The following is a 12,109-nucleotide window of genomic DNA, read 5'->3' as shown; positions in this document are numbered from 1 at the left end:
TCGGTCTGCGCTGCCGCCATGTCCCGGGTGTCCCCAGGCAGCCCCAGCTCCAAACAGCCGGTCACATTGAAGGAGCCCCGCCCGGCCCTTACCCAGAAAAATCGTGGGCGGGGGGCCACGTGGAAGGGGATGTGAGTTGGCGCCAGGCTCCCCCTGCTGTTGCTGGCGGCTCAGCAACAAACACGCAGGCACGGGCCCCCCGCGGGCACCTCGACCCCTCTGTTGTGACCGGAAGGAACAGAAGAGATTCAGTGGGCAGGGTGCTCAGACAGGGCATGGGGTGGCTGGCGGCGGAGGGCGGGGGCACCTTGCTTCTCCCTAGAGACTGTGGTGCGTTCTGAACTTGTATTGTGTTTTCAAGAAAAAGAAAAAACTCAATTGAAAATAAATATCCTCACGCTTCTCTGAGCCTATCTTTCTCACGCCCAAGAAACGCTGTTCACCCTGAAACTGGGTGAGGAAGGAGAGTGTGGGCATTGCAGGGACCTGGGGCCTCCCCTCCACCTCAGGAGCTCAGAGCTGGTGCAGGAGGCTGTCTCCAGGTTTCAGGCAGCCATGCAAGACGGGAGCCACAAGCCGGACGCGGTGAGTTCAGCATAAATTAAGGAAAATAAATAAAATCTAAGATCCAGCTCCTGAGTCACACTAGCTACATCTCAAACGCTCAGCAGCCACACGAGGCCAGCGGGCACCCCTGGACAGTGCAGATACAGGGCATTTGGGCACTGCTCCAAGGCAGGGTGCGGATGTCCCCGTCACTCAGGCCAGCCCTGCAGCCCCCCCTCCCCCAGTCTCCCAGGCCTCCCTTGTACACAGTAGGTGCTCAATCAATACTCCAAGAGCTGCATGCTCATCTGATGCCCTGGGGGGAGGCACACCGTCAACTGGGCAGAGTGGGATGTGCAAACAAAGGGCTGGTCAGGGAGGGCTTCCTGGAAGAAGTGGAGTGTCAGGCAGTGAAGTGGCAGTGAGAATTGAGGAGTGAGTAGAGAGGAAGGTGGAGGCAGCTGGTCAGAGATGGCAGCACAGATCTTGGAGGAGGGGGGCCCTCCAACAGTACTGGGCAGCGATGACACTGACCAAGGTATACGCGGACCCCAGGGACACACTATGACCAGGGATCTTGATGGCCCCAAACTTTCTGATGATTCTGATGAGCAGAAATGCTTTCATCCCTGGCTGGTGTGGCTCAGTGGATGGAGCACCCGGCCTGAGAACCAAAAGGGTCGCTGGTTTGATTCCCAGTCAGGGCACAGGCCTGGGTTGCGGGCCAGGTCCCCAGTTGGGGGCGTGTGAGAGACAAATTGATGTTTCTCTTCCCCTTTCTCCCTCCCTTCTCCTCTCTCTAAAAATAAATAAATAAAGTCTTTTTTAAGAAAGAAAAAAAGAAAGAAAGAGAGGGTGGGAGGGAGGGAGGAAGGAAGGAAGGAAGGAAGGAAGGAAGGAAGGAAGAAATACTTCAGGGGCAGGTCCAGACCCGACGGCAGTAGGAGCAGGGCCGTCCAGGACAGACTACTGGGTCATCTGGGCCACGTGGGACTGCAGCAGGTCCTGAGGAGGCCAAACGTGACCCCACGGAGCCTGGTGATCTTGTGGGGGTCTCCCTGGCCGTTGCGCCCTTTCTGCACCCTGAGACCCCCGGGCCGAGTCTCTGAGCCTCCCCCTCCCCACCTGAGCCTGGTGACCATTACTTGGAGCTTGAAGGAGCAAGGAACGCACCTGAAGGAACCCCACTCCTTGAGCTGTGTTTTTTATTTAATTTTCCAACGAACACACTCTTTTATCATTCAAAACCGTGAAAGTAAATTAAGGAGAAATGGGTTTCTTTCAATTAGGCTCCGCGTTGCTTTGAGTAACTGCCTATAATTCTATTTAATGAAAAAATAAAATCATTATTCCACGCACCCCCCCCCCCCCGCCCTGTCACAAGCCCGCAGACGGGCTCCATTAGCGCGCTCCGTACATTTATTTAATTAGAAAAATATTTTGTTTTCTCTGATTCTTTGGGAAAAGAAAAAAAAACCCTCCAGGCACAAAATTAATCAAATCTGTTACCTGGCGGTGAATGGCTCCCACGCTGCGGCGCTTCTCCGTCCACGCTGCTCCTGCCTCTGCATCTCCCCCCAGACGTGGGTGCCTGCCCCGCGGCCACCACTCTGCCCTGGATGCATCTGGCGAACTCAGATGCCAAGGCCCTCACTGCCGGGGGGGGGACCCCCGTGGCAGGCACGCAGGAAGGCAGCCAAATTCTTCCGTCGCCACAAAGAGCCGTCCTCTGGGCCCGGACCCCCACATGCTGCTTGTTAACCCACAGGCCCTGTCATGGCGCCCACCCCGGGACCACCCGCCCGGGCCTCATCTGGTCCCCAGAGACCTGAGTGAGGTCCCGGGTGGCAGGAGGGGTCCAGAAAGACCCCATAACTGTGAAGAAGCTGTCACTCCCATCCTCCTGGGGAACGGCAGGGTGTGGGGGTCAGACACTGAGGACCCCCCAGAGTGGCTTCAAGTGCCCAGCAGCAGTGCATTCAGTGGGGGGTGTCCCTGTACGGTCGGGGCCACTCTGGGCCTTGTTCTGGGGGTATCCAGTCACCCGCCCTTAGCGCTTCCAGAGCACAAAACACGGAGGGACCCGCTGGGAAGCCCCTCGGACACGGTGAGGCGGGGGGGTGCTGACACAGAGGCAGGGAGCTTGGAGCTTCGGGCCAGGGAAGCTGGAGGGACGTAGGTGAGACTCAGAGAAGAACTTCCACGGGGCAGGACTTGTGCATCCGGTGCCCTGGGCTGAAGGAGGCCGTGAGGTCCAGATCCTCAGCCCCAGAGCTCCTCCGCCCCCTCCCCGCCCTGCCCCCAACTTCCCTCCATCTCAGGGCTCCCAGAGGCACCTCAGAGAACCTTTTCTCCCGATCTCAAGTCATTCCATTGGAAGGAACAGGGCTGGGCAGTTAGAGGGCGCCCATGCACCACCCCGCTCGGGGAGCACGTGCGGCCCAGAGAGCTTCAGAGGGAAGCCCCCGCCTGCTCCCGGGGCGCCGTCCCCAGTGGTCCCGACACCCCGCTTACGTGGACCAGCGTCCGTGGCCCCATCAATCCTGCTATGTTCCTTACACAGCCCTGAAGGACTCGGAAGCAAGTTTTGTTTTGCTTTATTACTGATTTCTCCCCCAACACAAGCAGCTCCCCTTTATTTCAGGGGAGCTCAGGGCGGCGCGGGGCCGGGGAGGGGCCGGCTGCCGGGCGGGCGGCCAGGCCCCGGGTCTGTCTGGAGTTTACCCGCAGCTGCTCCTGAGCCCACCGGGCTGGGGAAGGACTATCTCAGGGTGAGTCTGATTCCACCTCTGGGGGGGCTGCTGATAAACCCTCGGACACACAGGCACGTCCTCCGCTCAAGGGGCTGGCCTGCCTGCCCGGCTCCCACCCAAACGCAGCCTGGGACGTCGCAGAAGAGAGAAGGTTCTGGACCCATGGCCACGGGCAGGGGAGCTTCATTCTCTGCAGCTGTCGGCCCAGGAAGTGCTGGAAACTCTTTAGGGATGTGTTCCCACCTGACACCTTGGCAAATGCCCCCACAGCCACCTGCAGGCAGGGACTGGAGCCCCCCACGCGGGGCAGTGAGCACACAGAAGAAGACAGCCATCCACACACTTCTGCCCGAACGGGGCGCCACACTCCCAGAGAAGAGGGGCCAGGTGCACGCCTCCGGGTCAGCAGGCCACCTCTTGGTCCCCATCCACTCAGAGTCCCCAGCAGGGAGAAGTGGCTGCCTGTTGACCATGTCAGGCAGCCACCCACTCCCACCCCACGCCACCTCCCGGAGTGTCCCACCAACGCAGACAGGGTCCCCTCCCACCCCCGCACACCTCCCAATGGACAGGGGCTCCCCGTATGGTCTCCAGGGCCCTGAGGAGCTACGGGTGTCTGGCCGGAAGCCTCTTGTCCCGCTGCCTCAGTCTCCCTCCTTGGCACCGTCCCCGGCCCAAGCTCTGGAGGACCCCATGCAGACACGCACTCCGAGGCTGGCCAAAGCCAGAGCGGACAGGCCAGCAGCCTCTCAGCGTTCGTGGTGACACCTCCGAGGCCTGTTCTCTCCGCCCGCCTCCCAGCCCCCACCCCACCCCCGCCCCTGTGTTAGGCTGAGGGCCCCCGCCCTCCCTGCCGCCCTCACCACCAGGGACAGAGCTGCGGTGCGCAGGGCCCCTCCGTGCGTGGAGCACGGCCTCCCCCTGCTGGCGCCCGTGTGAAAGGACCACGGGCCGGGATCTGGGCTGTCACCGCGCTGTTCATCCCCCGTCTGGGGTGCGGAGCCTGTGCAGGCAGACCCGGCCCTGCCAGGCCCGGGATGAACGCAGCCCGCGTCCACTGGAGCGGCCGCCGTGAGCAGGGCAGGCGCTGAGTGCTCCCAGGGGACGGGTCCCTGACCCCACAGCCACGGAGTCAGGAAGGAGACCAAGGGCAGACGGGAGACAGGGACCCAGAGGTGCGGTCACCGTCCCCCCCGGATGGGGAGAACCTACCAGCACCAAGGCCGCCGCCCTCCACCCATTGCCCAGATGGGGAGACTGAGGCACAGCCACCAAGTTGGCCGCGGCCCTGTCTGGGGTTCTTCTCTCTGCGGGCAGCTGGTCTGGGGCGATCTAGAGGGGACAACTGGTGACGGGGAGGGGAGGAGCTGGGCGGACCTCTCTAGTGGAGCCAGGAGGCCACCCTCCCACCCAGCAAGACTTCTCCCCGAAAGCAGCTGTGGGCAGGGCTGGAAGCCCAGGGTGGTGGCGGGCGCCGGCCGGTGTCCAGTGCCACCTGAGCTCCCACCCTGCTCACTCCCACAGGGGCCACCAGAGGCCCCAGCACCCCAGCACGGCCTGGCTGCACTGCTCCCTGGAGCCAAACGCTGGGCCTGGCCACCCGGCTGCCACCTCCACTGAGACACCAGGGAGCAGTGGGAGGCCACAGAACTCACCGGCCACGCAGACGGAGGGCTTCTCTCAGCGCCTCCGTGGGCGACCCCCGGCCCCAGAGGGGGCAGGGTGGCCCCAGCAGGACCGGACAGCGGGGCCAATGGTCAGTCTGTCCCCAAGCGAAGGCAGGCGGCTTCTGTCCTCTGTGCCACTGTGGCTCCTGAGGGGCAGCTGCCACAGGATGCTGGCCGGGGCCAGGGAGGACCGAGTCCACCTCCACCCACCCCAGAGGCCCGGCTCCCTGGGGGCGTGAGGTCGCCATGGCCTGGCCCCTGACTGCCAGCCCCACCCAGGAACCAAGACGGCACTGGGCCACTGCCCCCCACTCAGCCCCAGGGGAGCCTCATGGAGCCTCGGGCCCCGACCGCGAGGTCAGTGTCACCATGATGGAGAACGGAGGTCGCTGAGGCTGAGGCAGGTCAGCAGCAAACGGGAACCGGGAACCGACAGGTGGGGATGGTCGCCACACCATCACCGTTACCCTCACGCCCTCCTGAGGGGGGTGTTGACACCCCCACATCCAAATGAGGAGAGTTGGGCACAGAGCAGCTAAGGGGCGCGGCTAAGTGATTGAATGGAGCGGGCAAGGCTGCACCCTGCAGAGGGGGCACCTGGGTCGGATGCAGGCCCGGGGGCCAATTCAGGGAGGGGACCCCACGGTTCCCCAAGAAAAGCCAGCTGTGTGGCGGCAGCAAAGGAGCGTGACCGAGAGAGAGGCCTGGGGCTCCCGTGCCTCTGTACCCTCCCTCGGAGCAGGTCCGGGGTCCACAGGACTGTGGCTGCCCCACTCAGGCCGCTGGTGGGGGTCGGGAGCAGCGTCGGCACACACGGCTGTATGCGTACACACCAGCACACACACACACACATGTGTACAGCATGTGCATGCTTACACGCGGACATGAATACAGGCACTGTGTACATGCACTCACATATATGCCCACGCTTGAGTGCACAGCATGCACACGTGTGTTTGTGTGCGTGCACAGAAATAACGTGCATGGCACCGTGTGCGCGCATGTGCAAGCAGCTTCTGTGTTTCTGGTGCTTTGAGAAGCTCGGGGCACCCGGTGAGGAAACGTAAATGGGGCGTGGGCTGTCGAGCCAGAGACCCCACGGGTTCCCGCCCAGGTCTCCTGTAAGCTCCTGAGCCCCTCAGAAATCTCATTCTTCTTTTTCTGGTTTTAAATTTGCAAACATCATTTTCACAGAGGAGAGCGTAAATCCCTTTGAACATTCTAGACACACATGAGAGGGTAAAGATCAGTTCCTCCTCAATGCCTCCCCGCTCTGACCAACAACCCTCCCTCGAGGGCTTGGTAAGGAACTAGTTATCCTAATGAAATAACACTGGTAACTACAGAGCAATCTTAGATTCTCTTTAAAAGCCAATTCTGCAAACTTAGTGAAGTTGCCTTCTGCTGTTCAACTTAAAGTGCCAAGTCTGGAGAATCATTCAAAGCGTTAACGTGGAGCATAAGGCTGGGACCATCTAGACCAGGCCCAGCTCCCGTAGCTGCCCAGGTACTCAGAAAGCCCGCGTGGGGGGTACGTCGGCACCAAGCACCGCGCATGAGCAGGACGGTGTGGCTGTACCATCTCTTGGCTTGACTCCTGTGCTCTGGGGCCAGGATGATGACTCTCCAGGGAAATGACGGGCCCACCCCGCCCCCCCGGGTGACCTTTCCCATGATCCCAGACCAGCTTTTTATAGCCACTGTGCAGCGGGCTCCTAAAAAGGGCTGGTCTCACAGTGTGAGGCCAGGGTTTAAATGCGGTCCCCTTCAGGGCCCCGGGAGGTGGCCCCTCGCCCAGCCTGGGCCGAATCCGGCTGTCAGGACCAGCACAGGGCAGTCAACCCGTCATCTCACGTCCTGTGGCCGAGAAGTGCGTGGCAGGTGCGGGCCACCGGTTTGCTCGGGCCACAAAGCCGCCTGTCGCCCTTGGCATTGCTGCTCGGAAAACACGGGGCATCTGCTCAGCTCGGCTACAGGGTCGGAGTGCCACAGTGCCCCCTTCAGCCCCCGTAACACTGTCCCCGGCTTCGAGAACCGGGCCCTCCCGTGCTCCCTAATGGAGGAGCTCCGCTCCCACAGGGCCACAGGGAATGCTGCCGGCCAGGTGGATCTTCCGCAGGCCAGGTGTGGAACTTCCGAGGGCCAGGTGGATTTTCCACGCATCGGGTGGGGCCACAGGAGGGGCTTCGACTAATGGCATGTGAGCTCTCCACGGGGTGGGGCTGAAACACACTTGAGAGCCTGGCTCTGCTCCCAGTCCCTTCTCTCCTCTCCCAGTTTCCTGTGGCGGCTGCAGAAAATTGTCATGAACGTGGGGGCTTCAAACACCCGAAAGTTAGTACCTCACGGTCCTGGAGAGCAAGTCCCAGGTCGGTCTGCCTGGGCTAGTCCAGATGGTCGGCAGGTTCCCTCCGGAAGCTCCGGGGGCGGCCTGCTCCTGGCCTTCCCCGCCCCTAGAGGGGCCCACATCCCACGCTCGGGGTCCCGTCCTCCGCCTGCCAAGCCGGCCGCGTGGCGCTCTCTCCTCCCTGACCCTGGGTCTCCCTGGCTGCCTCTGCTGGTCCCTGAGGACCCTCGTGGCGGTGTGGGGTCCACATGCACAACCCAGGATAACCCCCATCTCAAGACCGTTCCCTTCACCGTCTGAAAGTTCCTTGTATCGCATAAGGTGGCACTTCTACAGGTTCCAGGGATTCTCATTTGGACGTGTTTCAGGTTCCTTACTCTGCCCCCCACCTCTCCACATGCTAATGTCCCTGCCCCTCAGAGGCGTCCCTTCAGCCGGGGTCTGGACCAAGGGGCAGGCCGAACCGAGGCGGCCGAACCCCGAAGAGCCACGGGCACCTGGCTGCCCTCCCGCCCAGGGCTGGAAGCCCCGGAGAAGCGGCGGTGGGTGTTGTTGGAGCAGAAGCTGCCTAAGACGACACTTGTGGCCGGGAACAGCGTCACCGAGTCCAGGTGGGAAATGTTGTCTCTAAGTATGTTTAAGGAGCAACGTATTTTCAACGGAAAACCCAAAGATTTCCCACCTCACTCCACCAAACACCTGTGGGTCCTTTCCTGACCCCCTGAGGCTTCCTTGTGTCTCTCTGAGGCCGATGGCGATGACAGTTATGAAGATCACAGTGTCACCCGTGGGGCAGGCCCCTGACACCCCGCAGGCCAGGCGGCTGCTCACCCGTTCCCGGGGCCGCTCTGCAGGCGCGAAGCCAGCCCAGAGCCAGGCCTGGGATCAGAGCTGGATCGATATCGCCTCCGTGAGAAGCTGGACCTGGCGGCGGCCGAGGAGCCGTGGGCCCAGGGGAGGGACAGGTGCGAGCCGGAGGATGTGGGCGTTGTGTCGACAACCCCTGTCCTTGACGTGCTGCAGACAGGCCCTCGGCCCTTCTCCGCTGGGCCCCATCCAGGGGCCTGACCCCGGCCTGCCGAGGTCTCAGGGAGCAAGAATCCTGCTAAGTCAGCCAGGCCCGACTCCCCAACCCTTGGTGGCAGGTCACATCCCTCGTCCCCACCCGAGATGTCCGGTCGCTCTGGCCTCCCTTCCGCGGGAACCCCCCATTGTTTCCCACCCCCTGACACCCTCACCTGCTCCTGAGCTGGAAACTTTCGTCCTTGTGTGGCATTGAGTTCACGCGTGTCCCAGCTGCAGACGTCTCGACTAGAGACGTCCTTATCCTCTCCCGGTGTCAGAATGACACCGTCTCTGACAGTGACCACCCCCACCCCTGTCGCCCCCAGCGCAGGCCAGATTCTCTACTCTCCTGTCCATCCCGAGGCTGCAGCCAAGGTGGAGGGGACCCACACCGCATGCGCGGGAGCCTGACACCTCAGCCTCCTCCGCCAGCCTCACCCCCACTCTCTGAGCACCCCGCCCTCCCTCACCCCCACCCCCACCCCCTGACCGTGCCTGCTGCTGACCCCACCAAGGCCAGCAAGGCCACCAAGGCCACCACACAGAAGGCCCCCCAGCCCCAGGAGCGGCAGCTCGCCTGACTTCATTAATCTCACACTCGTTTGCGTGTCAAAGTGCACATGGTTTCCAGTAAGAATGATCCAGCTGCTAATGAGGCTGTTTATAACTTGTTTCCCTGGTCACTAATGATAATTAACATGCAAATTAGCTCTGGGAGGGGAGGCTCTGGGGCCCCCGCTTCATTACCACGTTAATTACTGTTTGCCTACTTAACGTTGCAGATACAAATAGCGGCACTTAGGGTAGCAGGCAGGACGATAATTATACCAACGACATTTTGAGAAGTCATTTTGCTGTGTTATTTTTCTGCGTGATTAATGATTCCGTGCCTTGTTGATAAACTTCATTAGTGCAAACCAAAAGAGGCTGTGCACAGAGGCCGGCCAGCGGGCTCGGCCCACGGATCTCCCGGCCCGGTTCGTTACCGAGTTTCAGAGGAAGGAAAAGGCAGAGGAGGCAGTGGGGCAGCTTTGGGGGGGAGCAAACTTCCTGCACCTCCTGCCTCTAGGGCTCCTCTGAATCTGCTCCATCCACGGTGTCTGTTTAAGCCGCTGAATCCGGGGAGATCTGTGGCTGGAGGCTGACTTCCCAGGAAGAGTCAGGGTCCTCACCAAGGTCACAGGAGGCCCCGCTTCCCTCCGCCCCCCTCCCTCCTCGCTTCCTCCCTCTCCCACCTGCCAGGTGCCCTGCTCAGCGGTGGCAGCCCAACTCTGCCTCCCAGAGCCAATGTCCCAAAGAGAAAAGCCTGCAACAGACAGGGGACCGGCACGGGCAGCGTGGGTCCTAGAGCAGGCGAGGGGCAGAGGAACGAGGAACTGTTTTAGGGGAGGGCTCAGCAAGGGTCTCTAAGGAGCGGTGATGGACCCAAAGGAAGCGAGGGGGGAAGTGCAGGGAGACGGGCTGTGCAAAGGTCCTGGGGCAGAAACAGGCTCATCAGGGAACAGGTGGGTGGCACAGCAGGGGGCAGTGTGGCTGGGCTCAGTGGCCAGGTGCTGGGAGAAGCAGCAGGAGTGGGGCAGGAGCTGTTAGTTTGGGGAACTCCAGTAGCCTAGGGCCATCTCCCCAACACTGGGACATGAATTCTCAATCCTGCCCCCCCTCAGACAGGCGCTCCGCCCACAATAGCACCCCTCATGGTAGGTGGCCCTCAGCAAACCACCAGCCCTGTCACTGAGATTAAAACACACCCAGAGCAACAGGTGGGCAGGTGGGGGAGGGGACGCTCCTCCCTCGCTGCATTATTGATCAGGTACAGACCAGGAGAGCCACCATGACAGGTGCGCTGCCACCCACTCTCCCCCCTGCCAGGCCTGCAAGAAGCTCAGCGAGGCAGCAAGGCGGGGGGAGGGGGTCAGGCCGTGGGGGGTCGCGGCGAGGAGGAAGGGCCTGGGTGGATTGGTCACTGCTTAGGAGTGCACCCCAAGGGCGCTGTGCCTGCAATTCCTGTCCGTCTGGCGGCAGGGACCAGGGACTGAAATTTCATCTGGTGACGGCCAGGCGCTCACCCACTCTGGTCCCCTGGATCTCTGCAGGTGTCCAGCCGCTGCAGCCTCAGGTAAGGCCCCGGGGGCCGAAAGGCTGCTCAGAATCCTGGGGGTTGGGGTCCTGAGTGCTGGCAGCCAGGGGCCCTGGGTGAACTCACACTCCTCAGAGAGCACCCAGGGGTCCACGGGGTGGTGGGAGCTGCGCCCCGTGCAAGACCAGAGCTGCACCTGGCTCCCAGGGAGGGGGAGAGGGAAGCGCCCAGGAGAGTCCAAGGTCGCCTTTGGGGGTATTGGGTGCAGTCCTGGGCTGTTGCTAAGTGCTCCCCCTCGTCACCTGGATTGGCTGAGGAAATGAGTCCACCTTCCTGGTTGGGTACCTGAGAAGGGGGGTGGGGGGTGCCCCAGGGGAGACCACAGGGGACAGTGTGAGCTCGGGCCTGGGGCTGTGTGGGCCCTCTCCTCCCCATGTGCCACTGCAGGGCCGGGGGGCATGCAAGGCCCACCCATTTGCCTCGGGGTCGTGCCCCCCTGTCTGGAAGCCATGCCCTGGGCCCTGGCAGTGACGCTGGCTCACAGGTGTTGGGAGGGCCCACATTTTCTCCTGGCCGAGAAGAGCAGCCGTAGGCACGGGTCCTTCCAGGGCCACAGCAGGGTCTGTGAGCAGGGACCTCGCCGGGCACACACACACTGGTTTCTGCGCCCAGAGCTGGGGTGGGACCTGATCTGGGGCAGCTCTTAGGTGTCTGGGGGACGGGCAGTGGGCGAGGCAAGGGAAACGCACCTGCTTTTGGACAGGCGATGGGGAAAGTGGACTCTCCAACCCAATGGCCTTGGTGCCCCCCCTGAGGGGTCACGCAGATGCAGCAGGAGCTCCTCGGCCCCGGCAGGGGACCGCCCAGCTCCGCGTGCCGGCAGACAGGGCCTAGGAGCAGCCTGTCCCCCCACCTCCCACGAGGGGAAAGCCACAGAAGCGCGAGGTCACCACAAGGCCATCGCCAGCTGTCCACTTCCATAAACACTTCCACTTCCAAAGAAAATGTTCATAACATCACTCAGAACCTTCTTTCCAGAGTCGGGGAGGGGGTGGGTCATGACATCTCAGCATCTGCAGCAGGGACCTCATGCTCCTGCTGGGCCCGAAACATGGGCACCCACGTCCCTCGGGACGCCATTTCAGGGGTCCCTTCAGGGGGCAGGGGCGGCACCCTGTCCCTCCCTAAGCCCAGCCAGGTCTGACTGCACACCCACAGGCCACCGGGAGCAGGAGGAACAGCGCCGGGGCCTCCTCCGGTCTGTGACGACGGTGGCCCTGGGCTCCAAGCTGCCTTCCACTCGGTCCCTGGCACAGCAGAGCAGACCTCAGTCCAGTGCGTTCCGTCGGAGCCTGACGCTTCCTTCACAGGAAAACTCCATCTGCCCCTACTGCTGTGTTCACGCCATGAACTTCCCACAAAGAGGCCACCTGCCCTGTCCTGTAAAGGTTTTCACGGGCACAGCAGTGCAAAGGGCAAGCGCCCGGAGTCACCGCTACCAGCTGCCCAGACGCCATCAGAAACGCAAAGCCCCCTGCCACTGAGGAAAGGTCCCTCCTCCCGAACCCAGTCCTCACGGGGGCTGGAGTCACACACGGAGGTATACAGCACACCTGCTCGTGGTCCTGCATCCTGACCCTCCCCCCACCCCAGG

Source organism: Furipterus horrens, unplaced genomic scaffold (assembly GCF_987537825.1).
Source record: "Furipterus horrens unplaced genomic scaffold, mFurHor1.1.pri manual_scaffold_3, whole genome shotgun sequence".
In the NCBI taxonomy this organism is placed as follows: Eukaryota; Metazoa; Chordata; class Mammalia; order Chiroptera; family Furipteridae; genus Furipterus; species Furipterus horrens.
The sequence above is the reverse complement of the archived record's forward strand: the minus strand, read 5'-3'. Positions refer to the sequence as shown.